The sequence below is a fragment of the Aphelocoma coerulescens genome, chromosome 1, assembly GCF_041296385.1.
Source record: "Aphelocoma coerulescens isolate FSJ_1873_10779 chromosome 1, UR_Acoe_1.0, whole genome shotgun sequence".
Classification (NCBI taxonomy): Eukaryota; Metazoa; Chordata; class Aves; order Passeriformes; family Corvidae; genus Aphelocoma; species Aphelocoma coerulescens.
The window spans coordinates 22,928,093-22,938,969 of NC_091013.1; the positions used below are offsets into that span (position 1 = coordinate 22,928,093).

Genomic DNA, 10,877 nt, shown 5'->3' on the forward strand with positions numbered 1-10,877 from the left:
CTCTGCAGAGAGGAACCTCTGCATGTTGGGGGACGATATGTTGAACACAAGCCAGAAACGTGCCTTCCTGGGAAAGGCAGCCAAATGCCTCCCGGGCTACCACAGGCACAGTGCTCCCTGCAGACTGAGAAGAGTGTTCCTTCCCCTCTGCTCAGCCCCAAGGAGACACATCTGGACTGCTGGCTTCAGTGCTGGGCTCCCCAGCAGAGGAAGGACATGAGAAAACTGAAGCATGTGCAGCTAAGGGCTACAAGGATGATAAAGCGCCAGGGCATCTGACAGGAGAAGCCAGGCTGAAAGAGTGGGACTGTCCAGCATCAAGAAGAGAAGACTCAGGGAGATCTTAGAAATCTGTACAAATACCTGCCAGGAGGGAATAAAAATACATATGTACCTACTGGGGATTAGACTTTGGGATACAGCTGAAAAGGATTGACATGCTATTTCCTCTAAAAAAGAATACACTTAGCTTGCAACAAAACCACTCTGGAAGTTGAACATATGGAAATCACAAATGGATTTATGTGAAAACTAAAATACAGTTCCAAATTTAAAAAATAGTGTAAATGCATTTTTATCTTGTTCAATTTATACTATGATCCAGGGCGAACATCAACATTTAATAGTTATTGGAAAATGCATGACACAAAGCTCATTTGTCACAGAAAATTTGTCACTGCCAGAATAAGACATCAGTATGGAACAATCCAAAATTGTCAGAACTTCTTGAGAAAAATCTTAGTTTAAAAACAGCAGATGTGACACTTTTACCAAGGAAAATCAGACAAAATATCACTCCTCAGATGGGAAGACAGAACTGGAGCACATGTGTACTCTGTGTGTGATACAAAGATGACTAAGCTGTCAGCAAGGTAGGACTAAATACCCAAAGCATGGCTTCATGCTGAGAATGATCTAACTTTGAGTCAAACCCATCCTACCAATCACTGCAATATTACCAGTGATTGATTACCTGACTAATTATTTGAGAACATGCAGCTAGTCCACAGCCAAACAGCAAGGAAGCCTGTTCCTTCCTCACATTTGGCCTTTCTCAGTCCATGGCTGTGCCTGACAACAGTAGCATATTCCCTGATTCCACCAAGGAGAACGCATGGAAAGTGTACCTGCTGCTCCCATATATCATCTTCCTGCCTTGTCTACCCCACTCTCCTGAGGTACACAGTACTGGATTGTACACATTTACCTAGGAGATGAAGGCGATATCAGATGCAAAGCTGGGCTGAGGATAAGGGTTGGATAACAAACAGAGAAGCAATTCTGCTACCACAGTGATTCCACCACCATCATCAATCTGCTGTCAAAGGCAATGCAATATAGAAATGCCAGTGATGATGTTGAACACCTTCTGGATTTCTGAGCGCAGTGTGTGCTGAATACTGCTGATGGTTCATTACATGCAGACATTGTGGACAAAGCAATTTACCTTAAAATGAGTTCATGCACCTTTGCCAATTCCAAGGCTATTGTATCTTATAGTTCAGACTATAAACGTCTTTGTGGCAGCAGCTATCTTTTATTATTTTTCTGTGAAATGCTAAACACAGTGGAGTCCCTAGCATTTAGAAGTTACTACAATGAAAAATAGAAGTTAATACACACTCTTTTATTGCACTTTTCCTTCCAACAGCCTTTTTCAAAAGTACAGTTATATTAAAATCTATAAAAGGAAAGATCTGTCAAGTGCTTAAAACATCCTTATGTGACCAAAGCTGAAGTAACAGAGTTTGATACTGAGGGTTTTGAAGGTGCTTCTGCATGGTCATTGTAATAGTGCATTTTTTTCTGATTGCTGCCATCTCTGTCTCCCTGTCCTGTGGCAGTGCAAGTGGCTCCAACAGTCTTTCTCCTGAGGAGAACTCAGACAACCAGCTGTGGTGGTCAGCAACCCAAGTTTAGCATGTAACATTCAGTCATGGTGAGAACCCATGATTCCCTTGTTCTGCCTTTTGCATGTTTTCCCCCGATTTGTTAATATTTTATGTATGAAGTACATATAGTCATTTTCCTTCTTTAATATGTATTAGTTCTAGAAAGTTCTTTCTTCCTCAACGCCCCATTGGCTCCTTCCCTGAGTCCCTCCTATGTGTTGTTCCCATTGGTTCCCTTCCTGTCAATCCCACCTGCTTGCCCCAATCCCATTGGCTGAGATCCCTTTCCCCACCTATTCTGTACCCAGTATAAGATCCCTGGACCCTCCCACCAATGGGTCTCTTTGTCCCTGTCATTTCACAGGGATGAACCTGTGTGGAACACATACAGAGAATCCCCTCTCTTTACTTCTTTCCCTTGGCCTGCGTGCCTGCCTGGCAGTGACAGGAAGGTACAGCCCCTTTTGGGTGAGGAGCTCTGCCCCTTTTCAATGTGTGTTGGGCACTGAGTGCCGCCTTCCAGAGGGGTTTCAGCGTTGACCTCCAGGCTTCTTTGTGTCAGCATGCGAGGGGTAAAACCCCCTTCTGCCAGCTCCCAGTGGCTGAAAACCCCTCCACTGTCCCAGTCTCTCCTGCTGTCTCCAGAATGACAGAAGCTTCAGTGGCAACAGCAGCTGGAGAAGCTGAAAGGTGTGTATGATGTTTCATTTATACTCTTATTTTCATTGTAAAACATGGCTCTGGTGGTTGCCTTTGGCTGGATGCCAGGTGTCTATCAAGCTGCTCTATCATGCCCCTCCTCGGCAGGACAGGATGGAAGAAATAAGATGAAAAAATCATGGGTCAAAGTAAAGGCAGTTTAATAAAGTGGAAGCAAAGTTTGCACATGCAGAAACAAAGGAAAACAGTAGATTTACTTTCTACCGCCCATCAACAGCTGGTGTCAGTCCGTTCCTCAGGAGGTAAGGCTTCAGTATACATAGTGGTTTCTCCAGAAGATAAACAAAAATAATGAGTGCTTCTACTCTTCCTACTTTTTTCTCTTAGCTTTTATATCTGAGCAGATATCACATGGAACGGAACGTCCCTTTGGGAAGTTTGAGTCAGCTATACTGGCTACATACCCTCCCAAAATCTTGTCCACACCCAGCCTACTGGTAAGGGGGGAATATTGGAGAGACAGCCCTGATGCTGCTGAGCACTGCCCAGAAGTTCAAAAACACTGGTATCTTATTAGCTCCTTTCTACCTATTAATGCAAAGCACAGCACTGTGAGGGCTGCTGTGAAGAAATACTATTTCAGCCAGACCAAATACAACTGCTTATTCAATGTTCTTCCTTTTAAACTCTCTCCAATTTTAACTCAGAATGTTTTAAAACACTACCAAGTGTAGAAATAATGCCATAAAACCTTTTGATCACGTTTAGGAGAGACTCAAGTTACTAAAACCCCAGTTTTTGTATGTGGGCGGATGTATTTTTGTGCTTGTCAAATAGTACGGTGTGCTGGAAAGGCTAAATCATTGGCAAATTTGGATTAACAGACCTATGTATCTCTGGAATACTGAGGAGAAGAAAAGAGGAAACACGAAAAAAAGATAAAAACAACCCCACCCAGAAAAGATAGGAAATAAGTAATAGCATAGAGATACCACAGGCTGGATATGTAAGGAGCCTATCTTGATACCAATTACTTGAATTACGTGTGTTGTAATCTTCAACCTTCTCATCTTGAAAGCTGAAGAAAATGTCTGTGTATATATAGTTAATACAGCTATAAATTCAACCAAAGCTGAAGGTAGTATCTTCGGTGATTTATTTTCTAACTAAATCAGGGAAAGTTTTCAGTGTAGCTATTTTACTTTTTACCAATAAAACCAAATCTTCTTTTGACAGGATGTAGGTTTGAACAAATGGTTTCAATTGTTTGATTACCTTTATTTTTAATTAAAGGAAGTCCGTGTCTCTTGGTTGTTTTCATTGCAGTTTTGTTTGTTTGCTTTCTTGGGGTCAGTTCTTTTTTATGTTTGGTTTTATTTGGGTTTTTTAAGAGAAATTATGAGAAGATGGGAAACCACATGACCTTTATACAAATTCATGTGCAGTCTGATTTGAACAAGTAACTGAAGAGAGAGAGAGGAGAAAAAAAAATTGTATTTCCCCTTTTTTTTCTTAGCTTTTCTCCCCTAGGGAGAATTCTGGTCAGAACACAGTATCCTGAGCTAGCAGTCACAGATATGCTACCAGTATCAAATAACAGTGATCTAATCTAGTCTGGTCCCAGAAACTCACAAATTACAAACATCTGAACTACTTCCAGAAGCCAGGAAAGTCAATTGCCAAATTTTGCTTGTTCTTTTCTCTGCAGAGAACAAGGTGTCCAGCACAGCCAGGGTACCAGCCCATGGCGAAGACATATCCAGTTTCTTCTGCTACTCTAAGGAATTACAGTCCAAACATTTTCTTTGACATGCAAGTCTGTTATGAAAAACAATGTCGTACAGTTGTCCACAGCCATAAGGACCTTAAAGAAATACCCCAATACTGCTAAAGTTAAATGTTAGACATACCTGACAGTGAAAAATTATTCCTACACTTCTTAGGATTTATCATTCTTACCTTCAGGTAGTCCCAAAGTTTGCTGTAATTTATTTAAAGTGGTCAAAATTAGATGCATGCATTTGTATATTGACTTTCTTACTATTTCACATTTTTCTATTCCTGTTTCACACTCCTCTTCATTCTGACTTGGTGAGTATTTGTTTCTTCAAGGCCATTTTCCTGACACCAGGTATTCACTTCACAGAATGACAGTGCTCAAGGCATTCGTGATGTGAGCCAGATGCTACAAAATCAAGATGATGCTGTGGATTTTTCCAGGATTCTGTATTCTGTGCAGCAGCCGATCTCTATCTTAATAACCTTCCAGGATTTCTGCTAAGCTTCAAATCCCTTCTCAATAAAGGTGCTTATACAAAGCTTCAGCAGTCACTTTAGTGTTTCAGCTCTCAGTGTACAAAACCTTATGTGCAAATCCATGTACAGTTTTTATTGCTGTTCATTGACTTTCTTTCCCTGGCACCATTATCTCTAAAAGAAAGTGTCTGAACTGTTTTCTCTTTCCATCTCCCAGACCAAAACAGTCTGTTTCAAACACAAAGCTAGCAGAATACCACAGTAGTCACTTAGCAGGAGCAGAACGGCCTGATTTGGATCTCTGCCTGCCTCAAGACACGTAATTTAATTTCACCATTTGCATTTTTTACCAGACAGTATTGTAAAGAACAGGCCTTCTAAGGAAAGGTTATCGTGCTGAAATTAAAGAACTCAAACTGCATGTTGAAGTTGCCTTTTTTAATACAGATATAAGCATTTACACTAAATGCATGTTATAAGTAGTGTGTGTCCCTATCATATATTTAAAGAGAGAAAATGAGATGTTATTCTGGTTTACAGCTTATTTATACACATATGTAAAACTATTTTATTTCCATAATTCTAACATTTAATTGTTTCTCTGTCTTTATGCAGCAGTTTTTAGAGTTACACTTTTTAATTTAGAGCAGTCTTTTACAGTTAATCTCTCCAGTAATCTTCATCAACAATAAAAGCAGCTTTAAAGAAGATCCTATGCTGTTTTGGAAAATATGGTGAGATAGCACTTTGTATTGACCTGTGGTTAAAGTTAAAATTGAAAACTGTGTTTCAGGTTTGCTGATTCATCTCCCTCCACTCGATAAACCTGACAGCTGTATTTGGAGGTTGATGTGAGTTCCCATCAATGCTTTGTGGACAACCAAAGGTATGACAACTTCCAAATTTTTCATTCTATGGGACTCAGGATTAGGTAGGGGATCCTCAGAAAGCCAAACTTCAAGGTAAGTAGTCTCTCCTTTCCTAAGTGATTCAAGTATCTTTAAATCATCTTCTTGCTCAGCAGGATTGTGAAACCATTGTGAAAACTTATTAGTCATGCTGTGAAAACCTTTTCCCTCTAACTGTGTGCTCTCAACCTCAACTGTTCTTATACCTTTTTATTTTACATTGTGCACCTGTCTGGGGCGTAAAATTGTCATCCATCCTGACGTTACCTATATCTTTTAAACATTTTATGTTCCCGTTAAGGCATAACATCTTACATTTTGTCCCTTGGGCAGTATCAATACAGATTATGTTGAATTTCTAATCTGAAATTATCCTTGAATTCTTGAAGAAACACAAAAGAGGAAGATATTTTGTAGCCACATCTCAATGTTAAAGGGGATGGTCTACTGTCATGGAAACATTGAGAAAGGGAGACCTTGCTTTCTGGGTTATCTGCAAATGCAGCAGGCTTGGGGGCCACTAGGCTTCCCCATGTTGGTCAGTACATTATGTGTCTGTCTGAATCCCTGGGAGACCTTCACAGACAATATTTTAGAGTAACCAATTTGATGCTATAAGTCTGGCAAGGTACCAGATGCACAAACAGCATGTCTACATGGTCAGTCTGTTCCCATAACAATCCTATATGCACAAATAGGGTGATTTATTGATTGTGGTGACAGAACAAGGTTCAGAAATTGCTGTTGATAAATGCATTGGTATCAGAAAGCATAGGTAGTAGTATTACCATAGAATAAAGGTGGATTACTTAATCCACTGGGATATTTTCACCAGTATTAATTCCTTAATTTTAATATCATTCTCTGACCCTGTTTCCCCAAAATGTTCTACAAATGCAACAAAGAGAACAACCTGCTGAACAGCAGATGTGAGAACAGGCAACAACTAGAGGAAACAAGCAATCCATATGATGCCTTTTCCTGGTCTTAAAATCAAGTCATACACGGTTAGAAGGGGAAAAGGGATTTTACCTTGGTATTTATTTTAAGGATCCTTAGGTGTACACGTCCAGGTCATATGCATCGAGATGCACCCTGCCGAGTCTATGTATGTGTCCCTCCCTCCCCAACACTGGGTATAACATTATAGGTTTTAATAATTAGCATATCTATCAAAGATTCCCCAATGACAGGCTCAAGTGAGCTCCCCCTCCCCAAGGAACCTTCCCCTGGGGATGGTTCTATCTTGGTTTACAGAATGTGTTCTGGAGAGGACCTTGGGCTCTGGGGCACACTGATCTCTAGCTACGAAGCTTCTAAAATGTTTAGTCTCTTAGCTTGACAAACAAGTCCAAGAATGTAGGCAAAAAGCACTAGGAATACAGAAGTTGTAAAAAGGTATAACAGGGGTATAAAAGAAAAGGCAAAAATCTTCATGGCATCACATATACCAATACATTTTTTTTTTTAGTGTCCTAAATACCATGAAACGTTGCATTTACCTAGTTATACTCTGGTGCAGGTGACCTAAGAGATAAATATTTTTTTAGAGTGCTTTAAATCGTTTAGAATATCTTACAGAGCGTTCAATAATTTCATTAATTGAATTAATAATCACCTCTGCTGTATATTATTACCTAATTTTCTAAGCTTTAATAGATCAAAATCAAAAACAGCAACCTTTTAACTACAAGATATACAAAAGGTAAAACATTAAAACATGTACAACCAGCATTTATGTCTCTGTAAGGTAGATGCTGTGTGTCAGATAACTATGAAATCTTTTGCTATTGGTGGTGACTGTGTAGTCCATACAGCAAATAGAGTCTGGAAAATGGCTCATGTCTTCAAAAAATAGCCATATAGGGCTCAGTTAATTGGTGGAAGGTGAATCTGTAGTAGCACTTGAGACAGAAGTTGGATATGTGGCAACATGATGAAGTTTGAGGCAACCTAGAAAAAGAAATATATTTACATGGTAAATGTGAATGGGACATAGAAGACGCTGTCAGTCTTAGCTGTTTAACATGGTCATGGTAGAGCAGGGGATCCTAAGGGTCTTTAACATACTGCTTTGGGAATGTAAACTCAGATACCTACTAGAATCTCAGGACATTAACTTTTGAGTATGCAGATGCTGAAAGTAAGCACCTAATATGAAAGCTAGGTGTTTTAATGTCACCTAAATGTTTTGATCCTCTGTGGATCAAAATCTTCAGTTCTAATCTTAGAAATTCTGAGCTCATAAAAACTGAACCTACCAAACTGATTGGTGAAAGACATGGCAGAAAATTAACAAAAGCTATTTTATAGATTGCATGAAATAATAAAAGAGTAATTGAACAAGGTGAAAAATAACATCACTTCTGTAGAATATAACATGCACTGAGTGAAAATAGAAATTGTGTTGGTTTCTTAATGATGCCTTGTCTGAGCAGAGGAAAAGAGTTATCGTCCTTGAAAAAAACAAAGGATTTTATTGGACTGATGACTAACTACCATTGTCAATATTTGCTTAAAATTTCAGAAGTAAATTGGTCATGTAACTGTTTTAATGAAATTTACTTCTGATCTGACTTATGGTGTGTAAATCAGAAACAGTAAATACACCAGAATTTGATACAAATAAGAAAACTGAATCAATTGGAATCAAAATTCCAGTCGAGGTATTTTATAATGTTTTACTTTCCTCCTCTGCATGTTGCTTACTATCAGCTTACAATCATATATATTTAAGTAAAAATTGGCACACAAACACTACTTTGAATAGCACACTAAAATATAGTTTATTTTTTTAAAGCATTACCTCAAATGCCTGTTAACATTGTGTAGTACATTAAATAATTCTATATACGAGAGTCTACAATTTATACTAAATAATATAGTGTTTAAATACCAAGAAAAAATGTTATTCACTGTGTAGGTGCAATAATATTTTTTTACTGCTGTGAGAAGCTTATAAACAAAATAGATGAGGGAAGATAGAGGACAACCAGACATGACAGGAAAACAGAAAACATGTTATTTTTCTGAGTTTTTTGTCTTCTGAGCTTAATTAAAAGAAAAAAAAAAAACCCTATATATCAGGGGAAAAAAGCAAAAAAAAAAAAAGTTAGTGACACTAAGTAGCATGTGACATTAGGAAGAGAAGTCATCATGAAAAAGAGGGAACTAAAGGATAAATTTAAATGTATTAAATAATATAGTAAAAGAACACATAAATGTGATAATGAAACGAGAACAGCATTTTCTGCAGTTTCAGAAAAGAATCATAGAATACCTGCCCTACTGGTTTTATTCACTGGTCTGGCTCACATTCATTGCTAAAACTGCCAATTTTTTAATTAATATTTATCTTAAGGCTGAGATACATAATTTTATGTTTACAACACAGGTGTCTGCACCTGCATATCACCATGCTTTTCAGTTGTGTAATCACAGATGTCTGGTGCCATTTCACATGCCCAGGGTTGTCTGAAACTTCAAAATGTGACAGATAGGTTGCAGACTTTACAGGTTAAGTTCCTGATTACTTATATTTGTTTTGTGTGTTTTTCAGTGTGAACTTCATCAGATATGTCATAGAATTGTAGAATCATAGGATAATGGAATCATAGAATTATAGAATGGTTTAGGTTGGAAGGGATCTTTAAAAATACCTAGTTCCAACCCCAGTGCATATGACCAGGGATGTCTTTCAGTAGATCAGGTTGTTCAAAGTCCCATCAAACCTGTCCTTGAACACTCCCAGTGATGAGCCAACCACAACTTTTCTGGGTGGCCTGTTAGAGTATCTCACCACATGCATTGATAATCATCTCCTCTTTATGTCCAATATAAATCTACTCTCTTTAGGTTTCAAATCACTTCCCCTTTTCCAGGCTTTTGTACAAAGTCTCTCTCCATCATTTTTATAAGCCCCCTTTATACATTAGAAGGCCACAGTAAGGTCTCACTGGAGCCTTCTCCAGACTGAACATTCCAACTCTTTCAGCCTTTTTTCACAGGAGAGCTGTGCCAGCCCTATGACCATTTTCATAGTCCCTCTCTGGACCCGCTTTGACATTTCCATGTCTTTCTTTTGCTGTGGAGCTCCAAACCTGGATGAAGTACTACAGCTGTGGGCTCACAAGAGGGAAGTGAGAAAAGGAGAACCACAGTTGGAGATTGCCCATATGCTTGTGCAGAACTTTATACTTGCTGAACTTCACGGATTTCTCATGGTCCCAGTTCTCAAGGCTGTCAAGACCCTTCCCCATGATGTCCCTTCCCTTGAGCAGACCAACTGCACTGATCAACTTGGTGCCTGTCACAAGCAAACTTGCTGAGGGTGTGCTCAATACCACTGTCTGTGTCATTCCACTAAGGGGGCTAAATGCATTGGAAGCATTCAATCGTTTTGACTATGCCTCTATTACCAGGTTACAAAACCTTAGTTTAGATGCATTAGTTTAGCTGTAATTTTTTGTAAATAGTGAAGAGTTTAGTTAGATATAGACTGGGGTTTTGTTTGTGTTTTTTTAAGTGCTAAAGATAATATGTTGTCAGTGATGCAAAAAAAATAGTGAAGCATCATTAACGGTTATTTAATCAAAACTCACTGTATTCTGTCCAGTCATTTTCATTCTTCAGAATTCAGTAAAATTTTAATATTAATCTGAATTGTCTGCCATCTATCAGTCATGTAATCCTGAAGTCTATTTGAGTTAATATTTTCTAAAATGCTTTATATTAATTTATTCAGTAATTCTAATAATCAGCTGAATTGATCCAGAAATAACAGGTTTTTTGATTGCTTTTATGTTTTAATGTCAGCCTCCATTAATCTGCTGTTTAGCTATTGTGAGCTTAAGTTTTGAGTAACATGATAAAGCACTGAGGTATATATCTAGTCATTCACATACATGTAATAGTGAAAGACATATATTTTAATTTATATTCCTAGTAAGTACTGTTTAGTTTAAAAAGTAAAGAACTTCTAAAAGAAGGATTTGACATATAAAAAAATCAAACCTTAAGCGTGCATCTTTTCATTTATAAAAGAAGCCCCAAAACTAAACAACAACAAAAACAAACAAAAAAACAGGCTGAAAACACAACCCCTATCATTAACAAGTTTTGTCAATTACTAATTTGTAATTAGCCTGGTTGTACTGGACTG

General features: G+C 38.2%; 1 long non-coding RNA gene across 4 annotated transcripts; it reads left to right on the forward strand.

The window, feature by feature from the left end:
* Positions 1 to 2,248: 2,248 nt before the first annotated feature.
* Positions 2,249 to 10,405, forward strand: LOC138118072 (uncharacterized). 4 transcript variants are annotated; one of them, XR_011154987.1, is made up of 4 exons: positions 2,249 to 2,360; positions 2,455 to 2,582; positions 5,602 to 5,694; positions 9,711 to 10,405. It is a non-coding gene; the product is annotated as an uncharacterized lncRNA (long non-coding RNA). The 4 variants fall into 4 exon arrangements; XR_011154988.1 differs by having other exon boundaries at positions 2,249 to 2,344; XR_011154984.1 differs by having other exon boundaries at positions 2,249 to 2,582.
* The last annotated feature ends 472 nt before the right edge of the window (positions 10,406 to 10,877 follow it).